This window comes from Trachypithecus francoisi, unplaced genomic scaffold (assembly GCF_009764315.1).
Source record: "Trachypithecus francoisi isolate TF-2019V2 unplaced genomic scaffold, Tfra_2.0 Lachesis_group12, whole genome shotgun sequence".
NCBI classification, from domain to species: Eukaryota; Metazoa; Chordata; class Mammalia; order Primates; family Cercopithecidae; genus Trachypithecus; species Trachypithecus francoisi.
The window spans coordinates 89,179,394-89,204,565 of record NW_022681457.1 but is presented as its reverse complement, the minus strand read 5'-3'; the positions used below and the strand labels follow the sequence as shown (position 1 = coordinate 89,204,565).

At 40.6% G+C, this 25,172-nt stretch overlaps 1 protein-coding gene across 12 annotated transcripts in view; it reads right to left on the bottom strand.

Moving 5' to 3' along the window:
- Nucleotides 1-25,172, bottom strand: part of KIAA0319L (KIAA0319 like) — a 132,583-nt gene that overhangs the window by 97,867 nt on the left and 9,544 nt on the right. The gene's annotated exons all lie outside the window — the stretch shown is intronic.

Below are 25,172 nucleotides of genomic sequence, written 5' to 3'. Positions count from 1 at the left end.
AGTGTCTTTTTCTAAGAGAAAGCCAGTCTCAAAATATTCTATCTAATCTCTTAACTAACAAGTCTAAGTATAGATGGGGTTTATTAACTCAATGGATTCTAGTCACATTTTAAAAGTTGGGAGGGGAAGGAGAGTTAAGTGCAAGTGAGTCAAAAAGCACCAAGTTACACAAGAATGTCAAATGAGATGACAAATCATAATGGTTAAGGCACTTTATAGCAAGAAAAAGAAGAGGATGGAAAACTAAGAGGAACTAATGACAGGATGACTACCTATTCGTCCTTGGTATAAAATGGCAAAAAGCTCTGAGGCAAATCATGGGGCAAGTCTTACCAATTGAACTTGGTGGAAACAGATTTAGACTTGGGGAAATAGTCACGGGGACTAACAGGGATTACTAGGTCAAAGAAAAAATAGCAAAAAATTATATTCCCTGGTTGTTGCTAGCAGCTCTGGTAAAATCTAGACCTTTGAAACAGGAGATAAAAGCAGGGGAGAAAGTTGTTAAGACTGGTTTGTACTGAAAAGGCCTTCTTTTGTGTCCATGGTTCCCTCAAGAATGTTGCATAAGCTATACAAGTATCAGGGTATAAAAAAGAAATGTTTCATAACCCAAACACTGTCCAAGTTTTGTCAGGCGACCCTGGAAGCCTCTGTTAGAGACTTCATCCATTACTATAGGCCCAAGTGCACATGTTCAATGAGGGAAGAAAGAACTTGGGGAGTCATACAAAATGTCCCCAACTCTCCCTTCTTGACTGTACCTCTTGACTCTTTATTCCTAAATTATCACTAGAACTTAGTACTGGGTGAGATCTCTTGACTTCTGCAATTTATCTGATAAACTGGATCCTTTGCCTTATCTTAAGGGAGTAGAGCCTAGGAAAAGAAAGATGATCAGAAGCACATCTTTTTAAAAAATATTTTATTGATAAAGTTTGTACATATTTATGGGATACCTGTATTTGTTACATGCATAGAATGTATAGTGACCAAGTCAAGGTATTTAGGATATCCATCATCACAAGCATTTATCATTTCTATGTGTCAAGAACATTTCAAAGCCTCACTTCTAGTTATTTTTAAATATACAATACATTGTTGTTAAATATAGTCACCTTACTCTACAATGGAACATTAGAATTTGTTCCTTCTATCTAGCTGTGTGTATATACTCATTAATCAACCTCTCCTCATCCCCTCACTTGTCCTACAACCACATCCTTCCCAGCTTCAGGTAATTATCATTCTGCTCCCTATCTTCATGAGAACAACTTTTTTAGCTCCCCCATTTGATTAAGTATATGCAATATTTGTCTATGCCTGGCTTATTCCACTTAAAATAATGACCTTGTGGTCTGGCACGGTGGCTCAAGCCTCTAATCCTAGCACTTTGGGAGGTCGAGACAGGTGGATCACGACGTCAGGAGATTGAGACCATCCTGGCTAACATGGTGAAACCCCGTCTCCACTAAAAAATACAAAAAAAACCTAGCCGGGCGAGGTGGCGGGTGCCTGTAGTCCCAGCTACTCGGGGGGCTGAGGCAGGAGAATGGCGTGAACCCGGGGGGGCGGAGCTTGCAGTGAGCTGAGATCCGGCCACTGCACTCCAGCCTGGGTGACAGAGTGAGACTCCATCTCAAAAAAATAAAAAAAAAAATAAATAAATAATAATGACCTCTAGTTCTATCCGTGTTGCTGTAAAATACAAGATTTCATTCTAAGGCCAAATAGTATTTTCTACTGCATAAATATATGACATTTTATTTATCCATTCATCTGTTGATAGACACTTAGGTTAATTCCATATCTTTGCTATTTTGAACAGTCCTGCAATAAACATGGGAGTGCATGTATCCCTTTAATATACGAATTTTCTTTCCTTTAGATAAATAATACCCAGTAGTGGGATTGCTGGATCATATAGTAGTTTTATCTTTAGTTTGTTAAGAAACCTCCATTCTGTTTTACATAATGGCTGTACTACTTAACATTTCCTCCAATAGCATATGAGAGTTCTCTTTTTTCCACATACTCGCCAGCATCTGTTGCTTTTCGCCTTTTTGATAACAGCCATTTTAACTGGGGTAAGATGATATCTCATTGTGGTTTTGATTTGCCTTTCCCTAATAATTAGTGATGTTGAACATTTTTTCACATATCTGTTAGTCATTTTTATGTCTGGATATCCTTTGCCCACTTTTTAATGGGGCTGTGTAGGTTTTTTTGCTATTGAGTTGTTTGAATTCATTGTGTATTATGGATACTAGTCTCTTGTCACAAGACAGATATTTTGCAAATATTTTCTCCCATTCAACGGGCTCTCTCTTCACTTTGTTGTTTCATTTGCTGTGCAGAAGCTTTTTAGCTTAATATAATCGCATTTGTCTATTTTTGGTTTTGTAGCCTGTGCCTGTAGGGTCTTAGCTAGAAAATCTTTGCCTAGACCAATATGCTAGAGTGTTTCCCCTATGTTTCTTCCCAGTAGTTTTATAGTTCTAGGTCTCACATTTAAGTCTTTAACCCATTTTGAGTTGATTTTTTTATATGATGAGAGGCAGGGGCTCTAGTTTCATTCTTCTGTGTATAAATATCCAGTTTTCCCAGGACTATTTGTTGAACAAGATATCCTTTCCCCAATGTGTGTCCTTGGCACCTCTGTCAAAAATCAACTGGTTGTTAATACGTGGGTTTATTTCTGAGTTCTCTGTTCTGTCCCATTACTCTATGTGTCTGTCTGTTTTTATACCAATACCATGCTGTCTGTTGTTTTGGTTACTAGAATTTTATATACCTATAGAATTTTATATACCTATACATGTATATATTAAAAACTCACATATATGTATATTGTGTACATATGTGTATGTGTGTGTATATATACGTTTGTGGGTTTTTAGAGACAGGATCTCACTTTGTTGCTCAGGCTGGAGTGTAGTGGTCCAATGTTAGCTCACTGTAGCCTCAAACTCCTGGGCTTAAACAATCCTCCCGCCTCAGCCTCCCAAATAGCTGGGACCACAGATGCATACCATCATCCCTGTCTAATTTTTTAAATTTTTTGTAGAGATGAGGTCTCACTAAGTTGCTCAGGCATGAGCCACTGTGTCCAGCCTATAATATATTTTGAAGTCAGGTAGTATGATACCTCCAGCTTTATTCTTTTTGTTCAAATTGCTTCGATTATTAGGGGTCTCTGTGGTTCCACAAAAATTTTAGAGGCTGGGTACAGTGGATCATGCCTATAATCTCAACACTTTGGGAGGTCAAGGTGGAAGGACTGCAGGAGGGTCACATGAGGCCAGGAGTTAAAGACCAGCCTGGGCAATCAATATAGCAAGATCCTGTCTCTGCAAAAAATTTAAAAAATTATTCAGGTGTGGCAGCATCCACCTATAGTCCCAGCTACTCAGGAGGCTGAGGTGGGAGAACTGCTTAAGCCCAGGAGGTTGAGGCTGTTCCTTCTATGCCTAATTTGTTGGGCATTTTTATCACGAAGGGATACTGAATTTTATGCTTTCAAAAGCACTTCTGGAAACAAAGGTTGCTGAATTCTATCAGTTGCTTTTTCTCTACTGAGATAATCATATGGTTTTTGTCCTCCATCGTGTTGACGTGATGTATAATTTTATTGATTTGCATTTGTTAAACCATCCTTGCATCCCTGGGATAAATCCCACTTGATCATGATGTATTTTCTTGATGTGCTGTTGAATTTGTTTTGCTAACATTATGTTGAAGATTTCTGCATCTAGGCCAGGCGCGGTGGCTCAAGCCTGTAATCCCAGCACTTTGGGAGGCCGAGACGGGTGGATCATGAGGTCAGGAGATCGAGACCATCCTGGCTAACACGGTGAAACCCTGTCTCTACTAAAAAAATACAAAAAACTAACTGGGCGAGGTGGCGGGTGCCTGTAGTCCCAGCTACTTGGGAGGCTGAGGCAGGAGAATGGCGTAAACCCGGGAGGCGGAGCTTGCAGTCAGCTGAGATCCAGCCACTGCACTCCAGCCTGGGCGACAGAGCGAGACTCTGTCTCAAAAAAAAAAAAAAAAAAAAAAAAAGATTTCTGCATCTATGTTTACTGGGGATACTGGCCTGCAGGTTTTTTTTTGTTGTGTCTCTGCCTAGTTTTGGTATCAGGGTAATGCTGGCTTCAGAGAATTATAAGAATTCTACGAATTAGAGAGAGTGTCTGCCTCTTCTATTTCTTGGACTAGTTTGAGAAGAACTGATATTAGTTCTTGCTTATTAGTTAGGTAGAATTTGATAGCAAAGCCATCAGGTCCTAGGCTTTTTTGGTTGAGAGATTTTTATTATTGATTCAATCTTGTGACTTGTTATTGGTCTGTTCAGGTCTTCCATTTCTTCCTTATTCAATCTGGGTAGGTTTTATGTATCCAGGGATTCATCAGTTTCCTCTAGGTTTTCCTGTTTGTTCATGTATAGTTCATGTTCATAGTAGTCTCTGATATCTTTTGCATTTCGGTGATATCAGTTGTAAGGTCTCCTTTTCATTCCTGATTTTGACTCTTCTTTTTTTCTTGGTTAGTCTAGCTAGTGGTTTATTGACTTTGTTTATCTTCTCATTAAACCAACTTTTCATTTCATTTTTTTAAAAATTTTTTTAGTCTCTATTTTGTTATTTCTGCTCAGATCTTTATTATTGCTTTCCTTCTACTAATTTTGGGTTTGGTTTGTCCTTGCTTTTCTAGTTCCTTAAGGTCCATCATTAGGTTATTTCAAATCTTTCTACTTTTTGATGTAGGTGTTTATTGCTGTAAACTTCCCTCTTAGCACTGCTTTTGCTGTAACCCATAGGTTTTGGTATGTTTCTTTCCATTTACATTTAAGAAATTTTTTTTCTTTTTTTCTTTTTAGAGACAGGGTCTAACTCTGTCACCCAGGTGGAACAAAGTGGCACAATTATGGCTCACTGCTACTTCAAACACCTGGAATCAAGTGATCCTCTTGTCTCAGCCTCCTGAGTAGCTAGGACTACAGGCATGCACCACCACACCTGGCTAATTATTTTTGTAGAGACAGGGTCTCATTATGTTGTCAACTCGTCTTGAACTCCTGGTCTCCAGTGATCCTCCTGACTCAGCCTCCCAAAATGTTTCAAGAAATTTATTTCTTCTTAATTTTTTCATTGATCCAATGGTCACTCAGGTGCATGTTGTTTAATTTCCATGTATTTCTATAGTTTCTAAAGTTTCTCTTGTTATGGATTTGTTTTACTCAATTGTGGTCTGAGAAGATACTTGATATGATTTTGATTTTTAAAAATTTGTTGAGGTTTTGTGGTCTAATATACGGTCTATCCTGCAGAATGTTCCATGTGTTGATGAGAATGTGTATTTTGCAGTTGTTAGATGAAATGTTCTGTAAATGTGAGATCCATTTGGTCTAAAGCAGAGTTTAAATCCAATGTTTTTTGTTGATTTTTCTGTTAAGATAATCAGTCTATTACTGAGAAGGGGGTGTTGAAGTTCCCAACTATTATTGTATTAGTCTACCTCTCTCTTTAGGTGTAATATTTGCTTTATACTTTTGAGTGCTCTGGTGTTGGCTGTATATACATTTAGAATTGTTATCTCCTATTGCTGAATGGATCCCTTTATCATTACACAATGACCTTCTTTTTACTGGTTTTGACTTAACGTATGTTTTACCTGATACAAGTAAAGCTATTCCAGCTCACCTTTGGTTTCCATTTGCATGGAGTATTTTTTTTCCATCCCTTTACTTTCAGTCTATAGTTATCTTTACAAGTAAAGTGAGTTTCTTGTACACAACATATAGTTGGGTCAAGTTTTCTTATCTATTCTGACAGTCTGTTGTTGTTGTCGTTATTGTTGCTGTTATTTGGTAGAGATGAGGTCTCACTATGTTGCCCAGGCTGGTCTCAAATTCCCAGGCTCAAGAAATCCTTCCCACCTTGGCCTCCCAAAGTACTGGGACTAAAAGAATGTGCCCACAAGACTGGCCCAGTCCCTATCCTTTAAGTGGTAATTTTAATCTGTTTACATTCAAGGTTATTACTGATATGTGAGAACTTACTACTGTCATTTTGTTAATCGCCTTCTGCTTATTTTCATATCTTTTGTTCCTTTCTTATTGTTACTATTTGATGATAAAATGAGTGAGTCCTTTCTTTCTCATCTGTGTGCTTGCTCTACTAGTTAGTTGTACACTTTCACAAGTTTTCACAATGGTAGATATTATTCTTTCACTTCCAAATGTAGGACTCCCTTAATCTTTTCTTGTAGGACTGGTTTAGTGGTGATTAATTATCTGTTTTTCCCTGTCTAGGAAAGTCTTCATTTCTCCTTCATCTATGAAGGATAACTTCACTAGGTATAGTATCCTTAACTGGCAGGTTTGTTTTTTTCCTTCAGCACTTTGAATATATCATCTCATTCTCTCCTGGCTTGCCAGGTTTCTGCTGAGAAATCTGCTGTTAGTCTGATTAGGATTCCTTTATATGTGAGTAGATGCTTTTCTCTTGCTGTGTTTAGAATTCTTTTTGTCTTCACTTTTGACAGTTTGACTATCATGTGCCAAGGAGATCTTTGTGGGTTGTATTTATTTGGGAGTCTCTGAGCTTCCTGTATCTGGATGTCTAAATCTCTTCTTAAATTTGGGAAGTTTAAAGCTATTATTTTGTTTAATCAGTTTTCTATGCCATTAAACTTCTCTTCACCTTCTGGGATATCCAAGATTCAGATTTTTGGTCACTTTATGGCATCCCATATGTCACAACAGCTTTCTTTTTTCTTTTCTTTCTTTTTATTTTATCTAACTGGGTTATTTTAAAAGACCTGTCTTCAAGTTCTGAAATTATTTTTTTTTTGAGACAGGGTCTCATTGTCACTCAGGCTGGAGTGCAGTGGCACAATCACAGTTCACTGCAACCTCGGTCTCACAGGTTCAATCAATCCTCCCACCTCAGCCTCCTGAATAGCTGGGACTACAGGCATGCACCACCACCATGCCCAGCTTTTTTTTTTTTTTTTTAAAGTCAGGGCTTCACTATATTGCCCATCTAACTCCTGTACTCAAGCGATCTGCTTGCTTCAGCCTCCCAAAATGCTAGAATTACAGCCATGAACCACTGCACCCAGCCCAAGTTCTGAAATTCTTTCTTCTGCTTTATCATCTAGTTTATTGCTAAAACTCTCAATTGTATTTTTTTATTTCATTCAACTAAGTTCTTCAGTTCTAGGATTTTTGTTTAGTTCTTTTTTATGCTATCTCTTTGGTGAATTTCTCATTCATATCCTAAATTGTTTTTCTGATTTCTTTGTTTTGTGTATCTGTGTTCCCATGCATATCACTGAGCCTCTTTAATATCATGTTGAATTTTCAGGCAGTTCATAAATTTTTCACTGGAGTCTGTTATTGAAGAATTATTGTGTTCTTCTGGAGATACCATATGTCCTTGCCTTTTCATTTTTCTTGAGTCCTTTTGTTGATAACTGTGTATCAAGTGTTAACAGTCACTTCTAATTTTTTGAATTGGCTTTCACAGGGGAAGATTTTTTCTTACAGATGTATCTACAGTGTTGGTTGGGTAGGGCACTTTGGCTTTGATTCTGGATGTTTGCAGCAGTGTAGTCTCCATATGATTTCTTCAGCCACGAACACCATCAGTGGCATCTGTGATTTCCTCAATAGCTTAGGCTACAGTTGTCAGTGGGCAGCATACTTGATTGGCATGGCAACAGCAGCAGCAGTGGGCAGGGAAAGGCTGTCCTCAGAGTACGTGAAAGTGTGCAGCAGCCCTACTTGTGGGAGACAAGGGGGAGGCTGGGCTGCTGTCTGTAATAGTCACCCCAGGCAGGTGGGTTTCAGGCTCTGGGAAGCATAAGCTTCAGCTTCTGGCAGCAGCAGTGGCTGTAGCAGCTGGCAAGGAGATCATGTCCTCATGGCACAAGAAAGTATATGGCAGCCTGTTGCTGAAGGGGATGGGGCTGCTGTTTGTGGCGGTGGCCCCAGGCGGGCAGGTTTCATTCTCTGGGGAGCTTGCACTTTGGCACCCTTTGTCCTGGGAGCAGCCTCCCTGACACACTGCACTGCCCTTTCCCTGGTATGCAGGACACTGTGTGGACCCTGCGGTTCCTCTGGGTCCAACCAGTATCTTGCTGCTAGAGACCTCTAGGCAGATGTGAGGGAATGTCAGGGGGGCTCCAGGGATGTAGAGAGGCAAGGGCTGCTGGGCCCCAGGGCAGGATACACTTTGGTGAGGGCTGGACTCTCAAAATGGTGCTGTGTCCCACTAGGGACCTGGGGGATGCATGGGACTCAGTGTGAGTTCTCTCTCTGGAGCAATGACATCACACAGGCTCCAGGGAGCTCCCTCTGCCAGTATCAGGGCCCACAATGGTCAAAGCACTCTCCCGTGGCTAGGATTACAGAAGATGGTGAGAACATGGACTGCTGGGGATTGCTCACTGATTCTTTCTCCACACTGGGAAGCCCCTCTGGCTCCCAGTCAATCTTGGCTGGGTTGTCCACCTCGCTTCCCTCTCCCTCAGTGCCTCATGTGTTTTCTGTCACTTCTCTACTGAATTCTACACCTCTAGTCGGTCATCTTGAAAGACTCAGGCCCTTATATCTTTGACAATGACTACAAGTAAAAAATGTGAGGCCTAGGAAAAGCTAGCTCCTATAAAAGAAATGTGAGGCCTAGGGGAGGTTAGCCAGCTATAGTGTTGCTAATAAAACTAATCTCAATGGTCTCCAATAAGAGGAAGAGGTAGGCCTGGCGCAGTGGCTCAGACCTGTAATCCCAGCACTTTGGGAGACCGAGGCAGGTGGATTACTTGAGGTCAGGAGTTCGAGACCAGCCTGACCAACATGGTGAAACCCCATCTCTACTAAAAATACAAAAATTAGCTGGGCGTGGTGGTAGGCACCGAGTAGGAGTAGCTGAGGCAGGAGAATCATTGAACACAGGAGGCAGAGGTTGCAGTGATCAAGACTGTGCCACTACACTCCAGCCTGGGTGACAGAGTGAGACTCCGTCTCAAAAAAAAAAAGGAAGAGGTACTCTGATCTCTCAGTTCACATGTTTAATTTGTGGGATTTTGACTGAGTTTTTAAAAATTAAATGTTATTTAATGTTGTTACATCATGTCATCACGTGTTCAACAATAAAAATACGAAAAGAAAACAACAGTTCTTTTTCATCTATTCCCTGAATCATACTTCTTTGTCTTAGGTGGTTAAAAGACAGTTAACGTCTTATATGATTCTAGTTTCAGTTCTAGGTCCATCATTTACCAGATAGTTAACCTTTAAAGAATAATTTAACCTAAGATTAAATTTTCATTGTTGATACTCTTGGGACAAAGAGTTCATGAAAGGAGGAAGCAGAAAGGCATTGGTAGAGTCAATATTGGATTCTAGAAGTAACTGGGATAAAAGGTAAGATGAAAATATACTCCAATTTTAGACCAGTTCTTCTCCCTGCCCACGCTGCCATACCCTGGCTCTGCTCCCAGGGCCCAGGCAAAAGCAATATTAAATCCTTACAAAAAATGGCTTACAGTTGGTAGAACCTTAGACTGAAAATCCTTTGGGAAAGTCTGGAACGCACTGTTGGTAGGAGCATGTAGAAAGCTTACCCAGGGTGAGAACAGTGGAGCAAAGCCAACCCCCCTCTTTCTAAAATCATAGCAAAGCAGAGAAAGCAGGGCTCCCATATGTATTACCTGGAGGATCCCCAAAACAGGAGGCTCTGGAACTAGCAATGCTTACTTACATCACCACCTCTCAAAAGACAGAATTCTAATATATCTGGCACAAAATCTAGACCAGGTTTCATAATTCCAAGTAGCAGAGTGGAAAAGTCTACAGGATATATGAATTATTGCCAGAAGGAAATTCATTAAATACTTTTAGAAAGCTGTGAACAACTCTGGAAATATTTAAAGAAAGTGCTGTTGCCTCTGGCGTTCTTAAATCTCAGGTAACAAGCTTGGCTTCTCAAGCAAACTTGGAAACTGCCCTGGTTAGCAACCAAGTAGGAACCAGAGACAGAACGTACCCTGTTTCAGGAGTCATACTGTTAAAGTGTCCAGAAATGTACATTCTAACCAAATTCATCAGACTATCCCAAAGGAAAGGCTGTGATGGTGGAAATAAGAGTAGAGAGAATGAGTTACCAGTATTATTTCAAAAAAGAAAAAAAAAGCAGTTGATAAATTATTCTCTTGGGTGGGGTTTTCACTGCAGAAAAAAATACATGGTTAGAGCATTTTGCAGACAAAATTTGCAATTAATATTTACAGTCATTGAAACTAAAATTATTTTCTTGAAATCTTGCAATTTTCTAATATGGTCAAGGCTTCATTCAAAGCTTTCCCTTGATAATTACACCTATAAATGAACTATTATCAAGGAGAAAGGCACAGCCTTAAATGTGTTTCTTTATTCAGTCATTGAACTATGACTCTACACCATCTGTCTTCCTACAGCTATCATCAAAAGTATGCATTCTCTCAGAAGCAATGGGTCTCAGCCAAGATGGCTGCCACATGAAAATGAGATAAGCAGGCACATTATCAATCCCAAAAACAACTCACAGGAACCACTCAAAAACAAACCTCCTCAGGGGGCACCTTCCACCTTCCTTTTGACTGTCAGCATGTCTGTCACCTGCACACCCACTAATAAACAAATACCAAAAAAAATGGTTCCACCTTACTCTCCACATCAGTTCTACCTGCAGGGGTTAGCACATTCAGAAACAAGGCAGAGGAGGTAACTAAATCCTTTGAAGGACACAATCAGGTATTATGAAGTTTGAAAAAAGCCAGGGTAATAACCATTGCCCTCTCTCCTCCTTTTCAAAAGGGGTAACATTTTTTTCCTCAACTATACACAGGTTGGATTGAAAGGTGGCAGCTGCCTCACAAAGCAGTCCTTTGAAAATAATTACTATTCACTGCCTTTGCTATGTGCCTAGCTTTGTTAAGAGTACAGTTTTTTAAATGTATGGTGTAGATGATTTGCTGAAACTACACTAACTGTTACACAAGAATTAATAGGCTTTGTGTACATATTCTGACTTCTTTCCCTTCACTGTGGTGTTTCCATTTTTCCTAAAGATCATTCTGAACAAAGACAAACTCCTCATGGAACTAGCTGCCCAACAGATACATATCAGCTACTATTCACATTAACTCTTGATCATCTGCTAGGTGGAAAACAAGCTTCCAAGGACTCAATCACAAAACCTGAATCTTGCAGCACTTTGCTGGTTAAGAATGCTTAAAACAGCAAGTCCTTTCCTATAAGACTGTCACTAGAAAGTCTCAAAGATACTGGATTGTGACAAACTGCGGAAAAGAGTAACAATCAGCGGCTGGGCATGGTGGCTCATGCCCGTAATCCCAGCACTCTGGGAGGCTGAGGCGTGCAAATCACGAGGTCAGGAGATCGAGATCATCCTGGCTAATGCGGTGAAACCCCGTCTCTACTAAAAATACAAAAAATCAGCCAGGTATAGTGGCAGGTGCCTGTAGTCTCAGCTACTCAGGAGGCTGAGGCAGGAGAATGGTGTAAACCTGGGAAGCGGAACTTGCAGTGAGCCGAGATTGGGCCACCACACTCCAGCCTGGGTGACATAGCGAGACTCCATCTCAAAAAAATAAAAATAAAAAAGAATAACAATCACAAGGTCAGGAGTTCGAGACCAGCCTGACCAACATGGCGGTCAAAAAATCAGCTGGGCGTGGTGGTGTATGCCTGTAATCCCAGCTACTCAGGAGGCTGAGACAGGAGAATCGCTTAAACCCAGGAGACAGAGGTTGCAGTGAGCCAAGATTGCACCACTGCACTCTAGCCTGGACGACACAATAAGACTCTGTCTCAAAAAAACAAAAAAAAAAGAATAACAGTACCCAGTACCAGAACGTCTCCCTAGAAGAGGGCAATATTTATAGGCAAAAGAGTAGGGGAAAGTCCTTTTACTCTACCTACTTAAAACAGAATACCTATACTTCACAGGCTAAAGAAAATATGAAAACCACCCTCATTTAGTCTAAGTGAGAAAATAAATTCATTCCCCAAGGTCCTGTTCATACATGGCCCTCATAAAACTCAGTTGAAATTTGTTTTCAAAGAAAATCCCCTATCAAGATCAACAGCCCTATTCCACAATTGCTCTCATCTATATTTTGGCCTCCACCCCAAAAATCTGTGGTTAAAGCTTTAGTTCCTAAAGCTGAGATTCCTGCATTTGAATCTCAATCCAGTCACTTCCTAACTGTGTCATCTTGGGTCAAATTTCTTGTTTTTTTCACGTGTAAAACAGGAATAATTTTAACAGTACCTACCCTATGGAGTTATTAAAGATATAAAGGAGAAAATATATGCAAAGTACTTAATACTAGCCTGGCATATAGTATTAAAAAGTTCAGTATATATTAGTTGCCATTATTTTTGTTGTTGTTATTATACTTCATTTTAGCTCAGCCACCACTTTTTCCAGGAAGGCTTCTCCCATGAAACCTTCACCCCAAGATGCCTCTCTTCTGTGCATCCCACATATACCTCTATCATAGCATTTCTCTCACCAGACCATATTTGTTTGTCTACCTCACACACTCTGCCCTCTTTAAGTGCTGGGGTTGTATATTGTATGTGTAGGCCCAGAAAGATGCTTAGCACATAGTAGACATTCAAGGAGTTTTTTTTGTTGTTGTTAATTTTAAAAGTTCACCCAATATTTTAAAAAATTTGTGAGATGTTTTCTATATTAACAAAATCAAGGAAAAGATGTCAGCTCCAATATGGAATATCTTGAGTTAAAGTCATTTGAATCAGATCCTTGATGTTAATTAATTTCCTTGGCTGAAAGAAGGAAGAGGCAAGAGAGAAAAGTAAAGTTCCTGGTTCACTAAGAAATTAGAATGAGCTTTTCCAATTAAATTGGGGAGTGCACTGAATAGGAAATACGAGAGATGTGCAAAGAAAGAAACTGAAGAAAAGCAGAGTGGATAAAAAAGAGATAACTGAACAATATAACCAGCTGGGAAACAGCCTTTCCTGTCTAAACTCTAAACTAGAAAATCCTTTCAAATCCTAAAGAAATCTTTCCTCATGAAAGGACCAACCAAATTTCAGCTCCCTGAGCTATCTATTTCAGACCATTCGACTTTACTCCAAGGTGACACAAGCCTTCACCATGAAAATTTCTGAACAAAGCAAGTTCTCCCTGAACTGGGAGAATAGCTTCCCAGTTCACCTAGGCAAAGAGTCATGCATCATTGATGACATCTAGATCCATTCACCTTCCCTTGTCCTGAGTAATGATGAAAAGAGAAAAACAGAAAAAGATACCTCAAAGTTCTGGTCACCGAGGTGAAAACAGGGAAACCACTCTATCACAATTCTAATGCCTTTAACTTCTACCTAAAACAACTTAATAAATCAAAAGTTTCCATTAATTGGATACAGGTGCTATTCCATTTCAAAAGACCCATCTGCCAAGGTTTAGCCCAAAGGCATTTTTCACAGCCAAGTATTAATCAAATTACTGGTGTAGCTGAAAATAGCTCTCCTACCATAAAGTCACCTGTTCAGAAACAATCCAGTCATCAAGGGCTTTATAATATTTAAAGGCAGATTGAAGGCAAATGATGAAGCTATGCACTTAAAAAAAAAAAAAACTGTAACTAGGGGGTTACACTGCTGCATATGATGTACTCAGAATCTCCTGCTTCACTTTTTCTCCCACCACCTTATGACTAAAAGACTCTGGAGAATGCTGTCAGCAAGGAGAGCACGCCTCCAAGCCACAGCTTGAAGGAGCCCACACCTCTCTATGTAATACTGTCTTTGTACTTCAAAAAGCACAGGTATTAAATTATAACAGATAAACTTTGGCCTATACATAAAAGTGGTTCTAAAAAGAAAGAATTGTTTTTCTAAAAAGAAAAGCACCTAGATATGATGTCGTGAATCTAGCAATTCCCTAGCCCACTTGTAGATGGTATTGTTGAGAACCTGCAGTCGATTGCCATCTCTCATTGCAGTTATTACCGGCTGATAAATTTTTTGCATTCAGCACAATCATACCAACCTCCCTTGGAAACCCACACAAAGAACCCTGAATCAGAGCACTATTTTGTTTTTTTGGGAAGGTTTTTTCTTTTCTTTTCTTTTCTTTTTCTGGCTTGTTTTGTTGCTTTCAAAGAGAAGGTCATTTAGAGGGCCGCAGCAGAAATATGTAAATTAAACAGAAGAGTAGGCTTGGGAGGAAGTAAGGAAATAATATAGCTAGCCATGAAGTGTTATTTCAGCAGATACGGCCAATAGAGGAAAAGTTTATATCAATTCATCCATTGAAACTCTCTCTTTTTGGAGCATTATGTAAGTGCCATAAAAAAAAAAAAAAAAAAAAAAAAACTGCAGTGGGCTGAACTGGGACATGTGAGGACTCAATACAACCAAGCTTCAGATACTTAAATATCTCGAACCACTTTTTGCTTATAGCAAATAAAATGCAGAACTACAGATGCTTTCTCATCTGTGTGTAAATGAAAGCAAAACTGTGTGAGTAGTTAGTATTCTTAGAATTTTTGAGAGCCGGTTTATTTAAATTAAATCAAAGCCAATCTGTATCTGTACAGAAATAATTTTCTTAGGGCTCTTATTCTCTAGACTTACAGAGCTGTACATACTCTTCCCTCTATCCCTCCCTCTAAGATAAAAAACTGAAAAGAGCTCTACGGGTTACAAGCCACTTCAAATGAATCTGGGAGGAGGAGGTTCAAAGGGATTAGAATATCCCATGTCTTAACAGCCTGCTATATAGAACAGGGTTCAGCTATTCTCTGCCCCATTCTTTGTGTTCCCACAGCACATCTTGGAATTGATCATGCTTCTTTATGTTTCTACATCTATCTCTGTCTCCATAGTGTGACCTCTCTGATGGCAGGAACTGGGTTTTATTTAGCCTGGAACATTATTTGTTGACCTGAAATGTGTGTATCTATAGTATATACATAATACCTAGATACTAATTATCATTAATAATGTGAATTAAGTATCCTAGAGAAGGTATCAAAAATACAGTTAGTCCGGGCACAGTGGCTCACACCTGTAATTCCAGCACTTTGGGAAGCCGAGGCTGGCGGATTGCCTGAGGTTAGGAGTTCGAAACCACCCTGGCCAACACAGTGAAACCCCATCTCTACTGTAACTACAAAAATCAGCCAGGCATGGTGGCGCGCACCTGTAGTCCCAGCTACTCGGGAGGCTGAGGCAGGAGAATCGCTTGCACTTGGGAGGTAGAGGCTGCAGTGAGCTGAGATCATGCCACCACACTCCAGCCTGGGCAACAGAGTGAGACTCTGTCTCAAAAAAAAAAATGCAGTTAGCTTATTTTAAGGCACTGAATGTGAGACAACACATTTAAAGAGCCAGAGACTACAAATATTAGAAGAATATAATCTAAGTCAACATCATAATGTGGCACTGACATTCAGATAATTTCATATTGTTTGGTTTATTTATTACAATCATGTGGCTTTTAATAGATTTCATTTTTCTGACATGTTTTTACATGCATTTTTTTCTTATACCTCCATTTTCAAGTTAATTGTAAGCCATACACTCTACTGACAGAAATAAAAATTTGGGCAAATTGGTCAACACTCCTGACTGCCAAATTATCTACTATGGACTATCTCTAACTGCACAGAAACTGGTGTTTCCTTATCCTCATCTGTACAATGGCAACATTTCTTTGCTGCTTCAAAAACGGTAATAATTCTAGGCAGGGAAACAAGAACACCCAAATGTTCCTCAGTGTCTCTCTCTTTGACACACACACACTCCCCACAGGGACACAGGAAAGCCCTGGAAACATATCGTACACATACAGCCTTCACTCTCCACCACTTCCTCTCCACTGACAGAGGCAGCCATGCTGCCAAGGTAGCAACCCCCACATGAAATACAAAAGAGTGGAGGCGAAACAGCTCAATCAAAACAGTTTGGGAACGGAAAGGATGGTACGCTTGTCAAAGAAAGTCTCCAGGGATAGGCCAGAAAACTTTTCTTTCTGCCTTGAACATCATGAGCAAATAACCCTGCTCCAGGTCTGCAGACCTGAGCTCAGAGGCCAACTCCTCCCTTTAACCTTTCACAGAAGGGTAACAGGAAAACTTGCTGTTATTTGAAAAGTCCATTGTGAGAAATGTCAGAGTGCAGCTTATAAATATACCCTGGGGAGCACAGCTGAGAGCAATTTTGAAAACCAAGCAGTTAGAAACTGATGAAGTAGAATGCACAGGTAGAAGACAGCTTGGCACTGCTTCAGCATATGGGGCTGCTTGCCTCAGGCCAGATGCCACAGACTGACCCAGCAGGATGCAGATTACTCAACTTTCTGAGATGGAAGATGGCTCTTCAGCTTTTCTCTAGAAGGCTGCTTCATTTATTCTGATTAAGATTCATTCACTCTAGCCACCCCACTTCCATAAGCCTCCAGCTGACTCAGGTTGCCCTCAGTTAAGGACAATAAACATTGAGCTGTATCAAAAACAAACAAACAAACAAACAAAAATAGAGGAGCCATTTCTTAACAGGCAGGATGGCAGTCCTCTTGAAATTGTGAACCTGAATCTGAAATGAAGGCTACAGAAGTGAAACTGAATCAATGTTACCCCCCACTCCATCTCCCAGGTCTGGTAATATTAGTCATTCCCCTTATTACCTAAAAGTGAAAGAATTCATAAGCACACACTTATTTCAAACTCAAATGTGCTGCTGGATTAGAATCAAAACATAATGTTAAGCCAGTTGGAAGAAAGAGAGCATTCCTAAAAATCCTGTCATCTGCTGGGAGAGTTTAAAAAGGGGAACTGAAGTAAGATACACTGGGCACCCATCTTTAGGGGCAGAGTCTAAAGCGGATAGAGTTCCAGATAGGCCTTGGCTGGCATTCCTCCCTGCTTCTGTTTCCCCTTGGACAGTGTCTGTGATGGCTAACTCACCATTCAGGGACATTCATAATTCTTTCTCTTCTTAGGGCATTTTACAGTTTCCTTTTGTGATTGGCCAGGGAAGTTCAAGATTTATATAATTGGTGCTTGCTTCATGCTAAGCATTGGAATGGTTCACCTGAGATCCTGAGTAACAAACTTGATGCCAAAAGGGCAGGAGCACCCTAATGCAGGTAAGACTTTCAAGTGCTGATGGGCTGGGTGTATCTAACACCCATGAAATCACCACAGGAACACAGTTCCAACTTGGAGGCAAAGGCTACAGCTATAGCACTCTTTCCACATTTCCAAATAACCTCTCTAACTGCTTATTCAGGAAATGTGGATTATTAAAGGTGAGAGAGAGCACTGGATAGAAAGGAAAACTGGAGATATACCATCTTGTGGACAGGAACTTCACCTACATAATTCTTGGCAGAAGGTTATTCCATTAAGACCAGCTTGAGACATCATATTGTCTGGTCTCCTACATTCCCAGGATTCTGCAAGGAAGACTAGGTCTCTATTGTCACAGCATTACCTTGGGACCCTAGGGAAGCCTCAAACTCCCGGAAGGGAATCTTGATGTCAGCAATGCCATCCCTCTCAAAGGGAATTTCTGTTCCCTAAGAATGGCAAAGGTATTAACAGACTGCAAGCTTCATAAGGGCAGAAACCATATCTGTCTTGCTCACCAATGTATTTAGTTTCCTTTTTTTCTTTTTTTCTTGAGACAGTCTCACTGTTGCCCGGGCTGGAGTGCAATAGCGTGATCACGGCTCACTGCAGCCTCGATTTCCTGGGCTCAAGCAATCCTCTTACCTCAGCCTCTCAGCTAGCTGGGACCACAGATGCACACCATCAAGCACAGCTAACTTTTCATTATGTTTTTGTTACAGGGTCTCACTATGTTGTCCAGACTGGTCTCAAACTCCTGGCCTCAAATGATCCACCTGCCTCGGCCTCCCAAACTGCTGGGATTACAAGCATGAGTCACTGCACCTAGTCTTACCACTGCATTTCTAATGCCTAGGATAGCAGGCACCTGATAAATATATTTGGAAGGAAGGAAGCACAGGACAAACTCTGCAAGCTACTTCTTTTTTGTTTTGTTTTGTTGTTGTTGTTGTTGTTGTTGTTTTGAGATGGAATCTAACTCTGTCACCCAAGCTGGAGTCCGATGGTGCAATCATGACTCACCACAACGTCTGCCTCCTGGGTTCAAGTGATTCTCCTGCCTCAGCCTCCTGAGTAGCTGGGATTACAGACATGCACTAACATACTTGGCTAATTTTTGTATTTTTAGTAGAGATGGGGTTTCACCATGTTGGCCAGACTGGTTTTGAACTCCTGACCTCATGTGATTCACCTGCCTCAGCCTCCCAAAGTGCTGGGATTATAGGCGTCAGCCACCGTGCCCAGCCTACAAGCTACTTCTAACCCAAAACCCAAAAGTGTTGTTGAATCAGCCCCAGTCAAAACACTGTCCTGACCAAAGACAGAGCCAACCTGGCCTAGCACAAGGCCTTGCCAAGCATGGGCACATATCAGTATGGGGGGAAGTAAACTAGGGCAGAGAACAAGGTGGAGTCATGGCAGTGGAACAGAGTCCTCTTTCAGAGGAAATGTTTCCTTAGCTGGGGGAAGAAACAAGTGGCCCATCATGCTCCTCAGTGGCATATTACAATCACGGAAAATTCATAATACAACTCATTCTGTCATGGGCTTCAATTAATCTCAGACCTATAAAGCTATATGAATAGAGGCCTACTTTCCCTAACAATACAGAAAGGCCAGCTGCCTACCGCATACTTAATAATGTGCAGACAAAGCTCCCACCGGACAGAGGTTTAAGAAGCCAGCAGAGAACTCACCCCTCCTGCCTGCTGGGTCATCTGGCGATTAGACAAAAATTTAACCATATTAAACTTTTATGTTATTGCTAACATTTGCTGAGTTTTATTTATGCACCTGGGAGTAGGCTAAGCCCTTTGCATGAATATTTTATTTAATCCTCACAATCCTGTTAAGAGGTACTGTCATTTCCATTTTATAGATGAAGAACCTGATGGAAAGGTTTCAGTACCAGCACCCAGTACATAATAAAACCAGGACTGAGACTTGTCTGACACCTAAGCCCATGCTCCACACCCTTGGCCACTCTGTCTCCTATCTCTTGCTCAGTTGATGAAAAGGCAGATGGTCAAGACCAATTCTTACAACTTCTCTCTGGAACTTATCCAATACTATCTGGAGTCAACAGTGGCTACAGGATCTTAACCAAATGGGCTTTTCTCAGGAAAGCTGCTGGAAGAAGGATCAGAAGAAGGTTCAAAAGGCAGGTCCTCAAATCAAGAGCTATCCATTTTGACCCAAACCCTTCACTACTGTTCATCTGAAAATAGGTGTCCACAGGGAAGAGTTGAGGCTTTAAAAAAATAAAACAGTGTCCAGACACTAACCACACACATAGTTCTTGACGATGTTCCTGCCAGTTCCACACAATGCCTTGAATTAGAAGCTGTTCCAATTACTGAGATTTTTATAAAATCTCCAAAATAAGCCAAAAGGCTATGCTTCGGCCCTGCAATTGTTTGTTTTTATAAACTCCTCTGCTGTTTTATTATTTCCTCCCTTGAGGAATTCCTGAGGAGAATAAATTTAAGATAGTTTTCAAACTGAGTTGGATTTACTACCCAATTATGCTAATTTTCTCATCCCTCTTCATTCTGTCACACAAATGGAGAAGTAAGTTTATATTTGCACAGGTCTTTTAAAGGGCAAAAAGAACTCACCAAAATTATAGTTTTCCAAGATAGTAGGATTTAAGATGATTATCTTTCACTGAAGTGTTTAAGCAAGACACAATGATTTAATTTCACTGAGAGAGAGACCAACTTTAGCAAGTTCTGATTGGCCTTACTTATGTCAATTAAATCGTGATATAACAAGATCCCAAGATCCCATAGACTTGCTCAATGCTAGCTGAATTTTAGAATCAAAAACCTTGCAGGTTTGTGTTAACAGCCAGAAAACTCTACTTTCCCCCAACTGCCATGTACTCAAGTCATTATCCTACAATCTGAGGAGACAGATTTAGGATTAATAATTTACTACCTTCCTGTACTGCAATGTAGTTAAGAATATAGGACAATTTGGCAGGAGAAAGTTCCTGTTGAAGACTCATTGCTGTAAGATATATTCCATTAGTCATCTGCCTCAGTTTGGGTGCCCAACAGATACATGAAGAGCAGAGATATAATGCCACCTAAAAAGTCTCCTGAAAATGCTTTTCCCCTGAAGATAAAGACCAATGCATGTTCAAAATATATCATTCTCTTAAAGGAAAAAGACACCGCTGGCTCTGACTGGTACAACAGAGGCTACAGCCCTCAAAGTAAGGGCAAAGGAGGCAAGTGAGGGCAAGGCCCACAGGTACCTTTTGCCTGCCAGGGACACTTACTTGCGTTCAGGAATACAAGCAAATATGAGAACAAAAAAAAGGCAACTAGTGGTAAAGAGACCTCTTGCTAAGGTAGGAGGTGTTTTTGTCCAATCTGCAGTCTCTGTAGAGGTTGAGGGTGATAATTAATCTCTCCCACCCAGAGTCTGGGAATAATTAAAATATGAAGCATGGCAGTTAGGTACAGATGAAGATCAAAATATTATCTTTATAGTCAGTGATAAGGATGACTGGAGAACATGGCTGAGATATGTAACCACAAACAGCCTTCATTACACTTTCCTATATTGAATTAAACTTACCTAACTGGACAAAATGCAGGCTGACCTGGCATGGGCAGACCAGCTACAGCATGGCAGTGGGAGAAGATACAAAAATCCTGAAGACTGGGCCAGGTGTGGTGGCTCACGCCTGTAATCCTAGCACTTTGGGAGGCCAAGGCGGGCAGATTGCCTGAGCTCAGGAGTTTGAGACCAGCCTGGGCAACACAGTGAAACCCCGTTTCTACTAAAAATACAAAAAATTAGGCAGGCATGGCAGCATGCACCTGTAGTCCCAGCTACTCAGGAGTCTGAGGCAAGAGAATTGCTTGATCCCGGGAGGTGGAAGTTGCAGTGAGCCGAGATTGTGCCACTGCACTCCAGCCTGGGCGACAGACCGAGACTCCATCTCAAAAAAAAAAAAAAAATCCTGAAGACTGGCCACTCCATACAATAGGATTATTTTCTAATCTCATCAATCAGAAACATCACTCTGCCACTCATGGAGTGAATAAGAGAAAAGGCAGAGGATATAGCAAAAATTACTCCCCAAAACTTGTTCCCTCCTGGGGAGTGAAGTGCCCACTTAACAGGCTGAGGTTGAAAAACAGAGCAGGAAAGAATGATGTTCCATAACATGTATATTCCAAGGTGCATTATCTTTAATCCAACAAACCTTTATTGCTACCTACTACAGCAGGTATAGTGCTAGATGCTAGAGATGTAACTATGAGTAAAATAGTTTCATGGAGTAGACAGACACATAAACAACTAATCAAAGCAGACTTCTGCTCAAAGCCATAATGGAGTAGTTGATACCAGACTCACCGTCCTGCCGTAAACAACTACAAAACTGGACAGAAGATACAATCCAACTGTTTTTAGTCAGGCGATAACAGGCAGGGCAAGGTTGCAATCCTGAGAAGGGAAACCTGAAGTGAAACCGTAACGGCCCAGCTGTATATTAAGTGACAATTTCCCAACCATGACATAGGAAGCTGGAACCCAAACAGAACACATGGGTCTCACTGAGCCCAGGAAGCAGACGTGAATTTGGCTAGAAGGTGAGGAGTGAGAATTTGAGAGGAAGGAGCTGTGAAGAAAGGGGGCCCCAGAAGTCCAGTGGGAGGGTCCCCTGCCAGTCCGTGGCTGGACTATAAAGGTATGAGGCAAGACCACACGATGTTTATTAATTAGATGGTAGATGCTACAGGGCTGAGAGGGAGACTCACTAGAGGTCAAGTAGTGCCCTCTAGGGGGGCAAGAGGAGCATGTTGGAACTCTGGCCCTGCCAGAGTGAAGAGTGAAGCAATCACATTAATGCCATACACCAGCAGAGACACCAGAAAGGCCTCACCTTAGGAGTAAGGACTACACTCTAGAGCAAAACCTATTCTTAACCTCTCCTCACAAAGCCTAAGGCCACACAGAGTATAACATGGTATGATCAGAGAGAGATGCATAGACATTATGAGAACATTACAGAAGTCCACACCAGGGGTCTCAGGGAAAGCATGAGAAAGGAGCTTATGTTTACCTGAATTGGAACACATCAGGCAGAATGGTAATGCCATATGCAGAGAAATGGAGCCTTCTACATAGAAATGTGAGATGAACTGTGACATGCATGTGAAGGAGAGAAAGTAATAGAGAATGACTCAGGTGACCGGGCGCAGTGGCTCACACCTGTAACCCCAGCACTTTGGAAGGGTGAGGCAGGTGGATCATTTGAGATCAGGAGTTGAGACCAGCCTAGCCAACATGGTGAAACCCTGTCTGTAGTAAAAATACAAAAATTAGCCGGGCGTGGTGGCAGGTGCCTGTAATCCCAGTTACTCAAGAGGCTGAGGCAGGAAAATCGCTTGAACCTGAGAGGCAGAGGTTGCAGTGAGCCAAGATAAACGCCACTGTGCTCCAGCCTGGGCAACAGAGCAAGACTCAGCCTTAAAAAAAAAAAAAACAAAGACTCAGGGATTTCTACCTCAGAATATGGCTAGAGGTGGTCTTTTCATGGTTATAGGGAATAAAGGAGAAGAAAGGGGGGTAAAAGATCACAGGTTCAGTTTCACTATACTAAGTTAGAGGCAGCCGTGAGACATCTTGGCTGGAGATGTGCGACATACAGATGGCTAAGTGGTCTGGAGCTCAGGAATAGTTATAAATTTGGAAGCAGTGAGCACATAGGTTACAAGTGAGGAAAAGAATAAGACTGCCCAGGGAGAGCACAAGTGGGACAAAAAAGGGTTGAAACAGAACCCTGACAAACAAAAGACGTAAGGGAGAGAAGGCAGTGGGGGAAAAATAATTAGAAAGTGCCATGCATTGTCTAGGAGGAGGACAAAACAAAGCATGGTGTAACTCAAGGCAAGTGAGGAAATGGTCTCAAGACGGTAATCAAAGGTGTCAAATGCAGCAGAGATGTTAAGTAAGGTAAGAAGTAAAGGTGTCCAACTAGGAAGATCAATAGTTACCCTGGCAAAAGCCAAGGTTTGGGCAGAAGCCAGACCTTACTGAATTCAGAAGAAGACAAAGGTGGGAGAATGGAAACAGCAAATGCGGTCTACTCTTTCAGAAAGCTTCACTGACTGCAAAGATCAAATCAGGCAACTGGACAGCAATCTTTCACGAAGAACAGTGCCTGCCTCAACAAATATTTATTGACTGGGAAGTAATTTTAAAAATGAACAAAATAATGGAGAAATCTATACCCTTCTAGTTGTTTCCCTAGTCCTTGTCTCTTACTGTGTCAGTCTGTCCATCTATAAACTGAATATGTATTAGGCCCAAGCCAAGTTCCATTTCCTCCATGAAGCTTTCCTTGATTTTTCTAACCTTCAACACCTTCTCTACTATAATAAAAAAGATGAACAATAACAAGTGTTGGCAAGGATACAGAGAAACTGGAACCCCCATACATTACTGGTGGAAATGTAAAATGGTGCAGCTGCTGTAGAAAACAGTTTCTCAAAAAAGTTAAACCAAGAGTTACCATATCATCCAGCAATTCCACTCCTATATATAATATATATGTGAAATTTTATATATAAAATTATATACATATATAAATAGTGGAATTGCTGGATCATATATACATTATTACATATATTATATATAAATAGTGGAATTGCTGGATCATATATATGTAATATATATGTGATATGTATGTAATATACATATGTGATATGTATGTGTAACATATAATATATGTGATATGTAATATATGTGATCATATGTAATACATATGATCCAGCAATTCCACTATTTATATGTATATATACATATATAATATACACATATTATATATTTATGATTGTATATAATCCAGCAATTCCACTATTTATATATACATTTATTTCATATAAATGTATATATAGAATATATATTTTAATATAGTGTAATTGGTACATATATAGTGGAGTGGAATTGCATATATATGTAATACATATACATGATCCAGCAATTGCACTATTTATATATAAATACATGTATTTATCTATATATACAGATACCCAAGAAAATTAAAAACATGTTCACACAAAAATGTATACATAAATGTTAAGAGCAACATTGTTCATAATAGCCAAAAAGTAGAAAAAACCCAATGTCCATCAACTGATGAATGGATAAACAAAATGTGGCACATCCATAAAACAGAATATTATTCAGCCATAAAAAGAAACCAAGTACTGATACCTCCTAGGATATGGATGAACCTTGGAAATATTATGCTAAATGAAATAAGCCAGATGCAAAAGGCCACGTACTGTAAGATTCCATTTATGAAATGTCCAGAATAGGCAAATCCCTTGAGTCAGAAAGCAGATTTGTGGTTTCTGGTAGCTGGGGGAGGAGAGGATGGGGGTGACTGCTAATGGGTACAAGGCTTCTTCTAGGGGTGAGAAAAAAGTTCTGGAATTAGACAGTGCTATACCTCAATTTTTAAAAACTTCTTGGCCAGGTGCAGTGGCTCACGCCTGTAATCCCAGCACTCTGGGAGGCCAAGGTGGGTACACTGCTCAAGGCCAGGAGTTTGACACCAGCCTGGCCAACATGGCAAAACCCCATCTCTACTAAAAATACAAAACTTAGCCAGGTGTGGTGGTGCACCCCTGTAGTCCCAGCAACTCGGAAGGCTGGGGCACAAGAATTGCTTGAACCCGGGAGGCTGAGGTTGCAGTGAGCTGAGATCGTACCACTGCAGTCCAGCCTGGGCCACAGAGTGTGACTCTGTCTCAAAAAAAAAAAAAACAAACAAAAAATTCCTCTAATCTCTTTACTACAGAACACCTAAATTCTACCCATCTCTTTAGGACTACCTCTACTTGTTTGTATTGAGTGAAATTACTGAGAGGTTCCTTGAAGACAGAGTCTCATCAACTTTCTCCTGGACTGTTTGATTAACATCCTAATGGATACCCTAACCTCTAAGCCTGACCTCCCTCCCTTTT